This window comes from Mytilus californianus, unplaced genomic scaffold, assembly GCF_021869535.1.
Source record: "Mytilus californianus isolate M0D057914Y unplaced genomic scaffold, xbMytCali1.0.p SCAF_6, whole genome shotgun sequence".
Lineage (NCBI taxonomy): Eukaryota > Metazoa > Mollusca > Bivalvia > Mytilida > Mytilidae > Mytilus > Mytilus californianus.
Window position 1 is genome coordinate 54,970,431 of NW_026262712.1, and position 9,185 is coordinate 54,979,615.

The 9,185-nt window shown below is 30.5% G+C and overlaps 1 long non-coding RNA gene across 1 annotated transcript; it reads right to left on the reverse strand.

Annotated features, from left to right (window-relative positions):
• Positions 1 to 1,458: 1,458 nt before the first annotated feature.
• On the reverse strand, positions 1,459 to 8,188 carry LOC127705720 (uncharacterized). Its single transcript, XR_007983942.1, has 3 exons — positions 8,030 to 8,188; positions 6,947 to 7,051; positions 1,459 to 4,849 (listed from the first exon to the last, which is right to left on the reverse strand). It is a non-coding gene; the product is annotated as an uncharacterized LOC127705720 (long non-coding RNA).
• Between the last annotated feature and the right edge of the window lie 997 nt (positions 8,189 to 9,185).

The following is a 9,185-nucleotide window of genomic DNA, read 5'->3' on the forward strand; positions in this document are numbered from 1 at the left end:
TACGGATACTTCTTGTCTTAATCATAATCCATCTCCTTTTTTCTATTGTGACCTAATAAACTGTACATATCAGCGGGTATATAAAAACAAAACAACAGTGCCACAAGTCTTGCTTACCCTTCAGTAGCATATGAGATCATCCAAGCCTTGGGGAGGTTCGTGTTCCTCATTTTATCGTTTTCTATCTATTGTTTTGTATACTGTTGTTTGATCATTTTTTGCCATGGCATTGGCATTTAGTTTTTACGTATGAGTTTAAATGTCCATTTGGTGTCATTCGCATCTATTATTGGGTATTATGTTTAGAAAAAAAGTAATCTTAAAGTTATGGGTACATACCACAAGCAGTGTCTTTAAATCAACGTTCATATATAAATACATTATAGAAATAAAACCGAAATTCCTAAAAAAAATATGTGTAATCTCCGCCATTGACCAGCTTAATACTACTATATTTCGCAAATGGAAAAACTAAAGAAAACTTTAGATCATGAACAAATGCGACTAAATGAAATATATCAATCAAAGTATAATGAAATATACTTCATATATTGTGTTGTAATGATCGTTGTTTAAAGCAGTTCAATTTTTATTAAAAGTGCAAACTATGCTACTAGTATACATGTATGCATGAAGATTCTCACATTAGTACCAGTCAATTATCGCAGTTATGTTATCTAAATTCAACTTTCGAGATTGCATACATCCGAAAACTTACAATAAATTATGTAATAATCTGTTCCTCTGATGATTATGAAATAATTTTGATTTATTGATGAACGAAAATTCCGTTTGAGTAGCTTCCAAATTCCCTGCGTTGTCATTTCTCTTATCAATAAAACTGATAAAGCTTATGCTCATTTAACTTAACCAATCACCTACTGAGACCAACGTATACGTTGATGAACATTTTTGAAAACAATTGGTCCAGAAAAACATAAATTATCGAAGAATAAGAGAAATTGTCGTACAAACAAAATACAGGGTATATAAAAACAATCTGTTAGGTGATAATGATATCTGCAGTTGTTTTGCAAGTGTTATCTCTTTTCAGTCCTATATATGCACATTACCACAAAATATGTAATAGCCGAATTCCTTACATGAATTAAAAATATCTGGACGTTATACAACTGTGTGCATGGAATTAAGAAATGGTACATTGAAAGTTAATGTAAGCTCGTGACATCGATATAATTAAAGCAAATGACCTAGTATATAATACCAATATCAATTGATTCGCCAGTTACAAACCATTAGATGAAAATATTACGCAGCCCAATATCAAATTGTAAACGATATTTGTTCTCCCCCATTACGCAAATAACATTTGTAATTTGTAATACAAAAGCCCATTCATATTAGTCAAATCAAATGTTAGTGAAATTTTTATCTATGGCAAACGTTTTGAAATATGATCTAAGAATATTTCACAATATGAGATTCGAACAAAGTATATATTTATATATTTGTTTTATTATTATTATTTGTTTTTTTTTTCAATAGTCAGGGTTTTACATCACTCTTTCAGCACCACCTGACTAAGGTTTCACATGGTTATAAGAAATATAACAATATAAGACTATTGTTTTACCAAGATAAGAAAAAAAATAAACATACATCATTTGATAATCTTTCTTTTCTTCTCTGATATATAAATATATTTATATCATTGTTGTGGTTCGTTGTTTAAAGGAGTAGGTCCGGTAAGGGCCGATTTTGGCCTCAAACTTCAGGTTCATCTGATGAAAGATTTTGGACACTTTTTAGATACTTAAGTGTCTACTTCAGTCGTTTCATTTAGTTTATGTGAAAGATTTGAAATGAGTTAGTCATTAAAGACACTCAAATTCAAGCTTAAATATGAAAAATCTATAATATGTCACTTTTCAGATGGTTTTTGTCAAAAATGAAAGTGGCCGCATACGTGGTCAGTCTCAACCTTTATATATGTAATGTATTATCATCAAATACAACATTCATTTAAATATTAAGAATAAACACAAATGCGGCCACTTCCATTTAAGACAAGAAACCGTCTAAAATTAACTCAAATGCTAAAATTGTGAAGATTTCAGTAATTAAGCATGACTTAATGATGCTAGTACACGATACATGTGCATTGTTTTGTCAAAAACAGTCCATATTTATGTAACAGAAGTATTCTACTTTCCAAAAATAGCTAAAAGTTTACATTTCAACAATTTTGTAAAACTGCTATATTTTGGGGCCGAAAAGGGATCTTACTGGGCCCACTCCTTTCTACATATCTTCTCCTGTGGCACAATTAAATGTTTTAAAATGAAATATTAGATGGAACATGACTTTACGATGTGATATGATCTAAGGTTATGTTTACACTGTTAATGTGAAACATATTTTGTGTACACAAGTTTCACTGTTTACGTCTTTGCAAAAACGTTATTGTAAGACTTGCATTCGTTTAACCAAGCATATGTTTTCTTGATTAATTTAATGATCCTTTGACAAATCTGGTTGTCGATTTATTTGCTGCAACTCGTATGGAAATTTCTCTTTTAAAACAGGAACATATGCTAGATATACTTACTTGAAGAATTTTAATGAAGTTCAAGATTAAAGTTGTAAATATTCTTCTTGTCAAAATCTCTGTATGTTGCGGCAATACATTTTATAGACAGTTTGAAGGTACTCCTATGGACACCAATTGCGTTCCGTGAATAATATATCTGCTTAAAATAATCAGGCAATTTCTAATTTCACTGCGGAGATAATTACAAACAGCATTCAGGGTATTTTTTTCTAGATTTGGATAATCCAGTTTGACACGGAAAATGCTATACATAAATTATGATAAAAAAGAGACAATTGTTCGTTCCAGATTGTTGTTTTTCAATCTTTGAATGGGGATATTCATTTAGCCTCTTCATACACAGTGCGTGTTTCACAACTTGTTCGCTTTGCCCGTGTCTGTAGATTTCAATGAACCAAATTATGCGTAACTGATGAATTATTAATACAGTGATTTCGTTTCCAAACATAATTTTAAACAGTTTATCAAATTATTACATTGATTCGGTAAAAACACTAAGCTGTACCTGTTGAATTCTTATAAAAACGGGATGTCACGTCCTAATTTTTAGGTTGATATTGTTTATACAGCCAAAAATTGAAGACACGATCCGTGTAAACTAGTTTATTTTGAAGTGGTTTATTCTGAAAGGTTGTTTAATGTTTTATCGGTACTAATATTGTTTTAGTTATCGAAAATTCAAACTGTAACAAATATCTATTGCAATATATGAACAATCCAATTTATATTTGATAGGAAAGTGATGAATGGAGCAAAACAATCTTTCATTAGAATTTCAGCATCGTTATTTAGAGAAAAAAAAATAAATTTAAACAACAAAGAATTGAACACTACATCAGTTCAAAAGTTATGAGGGATAACGGGGTAGATTAATCTGAAGGAAATGTTATAAACAACTCCACATGTGTTTGCCACATGCATGCATGAATAGTGTTTGTAAACCTAAACACAAAAGAATATGGGTAGCCGCTTTACTATATTAGATACAAACTATAGAACATTTTTTGAATAATTTGTAAAACATATCAGGGCAAATTATAATAGAAAGGTATTTTACTTTATTTTGAGTTTCTAATCTATGGGTCTATATTAACGAATCAATATATATTTGTAATAAATGTCCTTAGCAATCGTGCTCGTGTTGTTGTCTCAAAACTATATCGGATCCCCTGGACATCACTTAGATTTTTACGATTTACATCTAAATAATCGGAAATAATCAATTATAATAATTTTTCTTAAAATGCATTAATTTCTTTACATAAAACGAATCTGTTAAGATCATGCTAGGCATAGACCTATATGGAAAAAAGTAAAATCACAAAAATACTGAACTCCTAGGAAAAATTCAAAACGGAAAGTCCCTAATCAAATGGCAAAATCAAAAACTCAAACACATCAAACGAATGGATAAGAACTGTCATATTCCTGACTTGGTACAGAAATTTTCTTATGTAGAAAATTGTGGATTGAACCTGGTTTTAAAGCTAGCTAAACCTCTCACTTGGTGACAGTCGCATCCAATTCCATTATATTGACAACGACTTGTGAACAAAACAAACACAATAGGTAACAAAATCACAAATAGGGGTTCAACAGCAACACGAACTCCATAAAAGACTGGGGGTGAATGCTGCTTGACTTCAAATGAGGAAAACAACCGTATAAGATATCAATCGTGACTTTGTTATTGGTATTTATACCAAATTTTCACTAGAATTAAAAAGTATAAACTATAGGCAACATAACCTTACCGATATTATATAGTAAATATAAAATAATAGTCATTCATTTACATAATAAAATAATTTTCTTGCGTTGAACATGATCTATGCTAAGAAATATTTCTACATGTATCTTAAGTTTAATAAGCATTTATAAAAGTTTTTCTGTAAATATATGATATAATACAAAAGTGACAATGCTTGATAAACTACTTACTGTTAGCGCTCACATTGAAAACTATCTGCATTAAATATATATTGTGTTAAAGTTCTTACATATATTTACAACTAAATTGACACTGTTTCAACGTTTTAGGAAAATGTTGTCTATTTGTTACAGAGCTTTGAATGCATTTTAACATGATGAAGTACTATAAAAGAAAATTTAAAACAGGAGTTATCCAGTCAATTCAAAATTTGTTATTTATATCTATGTTCACAATGTTCATATTGGTTTGGTGACTCGAATCCCCCATAATTTTACCGGCTTTTTTGTTTCGGGAAGAGGTTCAAATATTTTCAGTAGCAGATAACCGCTATATTCTGATCTCACCTACAACATAATTGAATTAATATAATTGATCATCATTCTCAACATCTTATACCTTTTCTTATTCAAAACTTAATAAAAAGAAAATATATTGAAAACAGATTCTTATACATCGTCCGTGAAATGTAGGAGTAGTATCAACAATTGTGAATCTATATATAGTTTTAAGTATTTTTTTCTTAATTTAGAATGAAATGTAAAATCAATAAAAATACAAACACATTTGGTTATTCTTGTCATTCATGCTGCTCATTTCTATTTTAACCAAATTATATGTGTAGATGCCGTTTAAGCTGTATTTGCATTTGCAAGTTTCCTCTCATTATGTAATTTCGTCTTGGAATACATTAAGTTGTCATTGTTGGTTTTTTCTGTCTGCATGGCCTTTATTTTTTGGCGTCATTTGCATGATTTGTATTTCGGAGTAACCATAAGGCTTGCCAGGTATGGATCTATTTATTTCTCTAATTCTTACACGATTTATCCTTTTCCTGACCTGTTGATTATTTTTATTTAATCAACGTGTGGTTCGTTTGATCTCAGTTGTTCATTGGTCAAAACTCGATTATGACGTCATATTGTCTTGCTTTCCTCTGAAATTCCAATTGTGACGTCATGACAAAAGACGACCATGTCTGATGACGTCACATAGAAAGAACACATCTTTTTGCAGATCATTCGAAAGGAAGGATTGAAGTTGTCTGCATTTCGTCTAAAAATCATTAGAGAAACAGACTCAACCACCAAATCTCGTGCAATACGATATTTATCTACTCTCAACAGTTAAATTTTAAATGACGCTCGGTTTAAGTTGATAAATATCGTATCGTACTCGATGCAGTGGTAGAATCTATATATAATCTGCAATAATTCATTGGCCATTTAATTATCTAGGGATACAAGATTAATCATTATGGTTTACATTGCAAATAGTGAGGGTCTGGATGTTTTACCTTTGCACATATTTGTTAACAGAGCCATATAATTTCATTATAGTTACAATTTAAATGCTTAGTCGAAAACTAACTGAAAAAACAATAGGAAAAAACAACAAACAAGCGAAAAACGACCAATAGACAAAGGACAGTATATAAAACATAAAAAAACAAACACTAACGAGCAATACGAACCCAATAAAAAATTGGGTCGATCTCGGGTGCTCTTGAAGGGCAATCAAAACCTTTTTTATATGTGGTATTTGTCTAGTTGCTTACATACCGTCAACCATTATCTTACAATACATTAGTTGTTGGATACTACCCACCTATTAAAAGATTATCAATGTAAATTTAAAATAATTTCTTTAATTAAATTGACGCACTTTTTGAAATATATCGATCAAGTAGATTGGTCTGTCCCGTGGCAAACTTGAAAATTGTGAAGCTTAAATATTCACAGAATATGCTTCCCGTGGAAGAAAGTACGACTCAAAAGATTACTAACTATTACTTTGTATTAAAACGGAATGTATTTGTGTCGCATAGGTTATTTTCGATGACATTATTTATCACAAGTGAGGTAAACATAAAAAAGCACACCCAACACACGTTTTGTTCATCCGTAAGTTTTAGCATTGTTTAGACATTTATTATTTTTGAAAGTGGAATACCATGATATACCAATTGACAGTCTCGTTTTCGGTGATGTTCGTGCTGCTCCTTTGAATTATGTGTTTTAATTACTGAAATGTTTTTTTTTTAACGAAATGATAAACTATTATGCCAAATTATTGTTTCAAAACATCTTTCTTTAAATTTATAAATTTACATTAAAACATCATTAAAAGCACAATGTTATTCCTCACTTGTTCATTATAGTCCTTACTGTTTTGACTATCGATATGTAGATCGTCAGCTCAATTTATTTGACTTGCAGTTGTATGATCAAAAAACATTTATAAAGTACAGATACCAGAAAAGGCCATGCAATGCTCTGCATAATTTCTATGTAAATTTCGATGATAACAACAGTTGTATACATGCAGACATACTTTTGTGCTTGCATGAAGCAAACATAGCAGCAATTTATAAAATTAGAAAACGAATATGGTAGTTATATTGTGCACTTTCATATCAGTGCAAAAATCAGTCAGTGTCTTACCTTCACAATGAAAAAAGTCCCTGCTGCAAGTGCAGTTCGATAGGTAAGCGATCTCAACTCACCAGGATTTTTTCCATTCATTGAATTCTGCACAGCTTCTTTCATCTGCATTAAATATGAATAAAAGACGATGTTGGAAAACGTTTAGTAGACAGAAAAAAACACAACAAATAGTTCTATATATCCACGTATCAACCATAGATATATTTATACACAGATTATCACAAATAGTGTGAGCAACTTTTGACGTCGTTATTCGGATCTCAACATATCACTCTATTTACAGTTAAACAACATATATATACAAAAGAACATAAATCGATGCTCGTTTTAGAAGTATCATTAACGGTACCAATTCTACTGCACAAGATGCACATTTCAACAAATAATGTAAAATCATTTAAATTTAATTTTAGAATGTTTGCAACTTCCGAAAACAACCTCTGAGTTTTTAAACTGGGTATAAAGAAATTATAAACCTTCCTACATTTCTTCATATGATTCATCGCCCCGTCAGATATATGGTTGGCATGTAACAAGTCACTTAGCGTTGGCTATTATTTAGACATTATATAAATATATAAAAATTGTGGAAAATGTAGAAACTAATCTGAAGTTTTTGAAATTCATCTTAAATAAGGCTAATCTCTAACATACAATTTGATTTTACATACGCTTCTGAAAATCTTTTGTACATACTGACATGAAATGGTGTGGAGAAGATTATATTATGCAAACAGGAATGTCACTTCGAAAACAATGAAAGTTCACCGACAGCTAATTTTTTAACAAATTTAAAGATAAATAACAATAAGTGAACAAGTAAATGCAGGAACACAATTACGTGCACACAATTGTCATTCAATCAGTCTGCTGAAGACAGAACAGAACAACAGACAATTAACAGTGAGAAACTTTTCGTTCATATATATAAACCAAATTTAGACAGAAATAGTTTTCTAACGTCTACATACGGAATGCGTTACACTTTATGTTAACGTTACTTCTTCAAAAATCAGAATTTATAATAACCAGTCAACTAAATCTATTTTTCATTTACAAGGAATGCAACATAGTGTTTACCTGTTCATTACAATCTACTAAGGGTTGTATTCTATCATCACTTCGTGTTTCCACGCCAAAGGCTCCAAGCAGTGGTTGTTTTCCATAACTTCCATAACATTGTCCCATTGTGTTCTTTTTAAAGATATGACACGTATTATGTCACACTACTTTTAAATACATGTTTACTCTAACTTGGCGCATGTCCTTTAAGTTGTGTTACGGTTCAAAAATGCTGTAAAGATATGTTATGAATTAACTTTATGGCAAAACAACAGGAAGGAGTTGTCATTGTTGATCTTTAGCTCATTGAATTATCAGCAGACAATTGTTGAAACTTTATTAAATTTCAACATTAAAGTGTCTGGTTATTATACGTACAATTGTTATGAATATTGGTTTGTTATCTACACAAAAATTTACTTGACCATTTCGGGATTATTGCATAGAAGTAATGCAATAATATAATAATAGTCAATTACTATTCACCGTTATTGTTGAAATTGCAACGAGAAAACTATGTTGTATACAAAGTTATATCAACTCTTCAAAAGGTAGACTTATTCCTGATATCTAATTCCTTCACAAGTTCCTGCTTTTTTTTAAAAAAATGAGTTTCAAAGCTTTGAGCATTAATTCAATATAACTAAGTGCTGGATACTAATAATATCTGGACGTCTATTTTTGTATATTTTCTTTTCTAGAGCTATATATGATGTATAAAAACGTACACTTATTGTCTTTATCATGCTATTTAATGCTGGCACCTTTATATTTTGTTATTCTAATATCAAATTGTTGTCAATAGCAATTTACATGGTTAAACACTATTAAAGGAGAAAATGATATTCTGTTACTTTAACAGTAATGTCGATATTGTATTGGAATCAAAATAGAATCAGGAAAAAAGGAAACTCTATTTGTACAAGTTAGAAAACAGAAATGCGATTTCTGATATCATACTTTTGTTGGCTGATCAATTTACATTCGAATGCGACATATCATCTATTATATCCTCCAATGAGGCTCGCCAGGATTGTGGAAAAACATCTCCTAGTGATACCAACTTGAACAGATGAGAGATCCAAAGTGTCAAGACAGTACTTGTAGTTAATCTTCCTGATTTCACAAACAGAAACATATAGTTTGACTCTCAGATATTTTGTTTTTTGTTCAT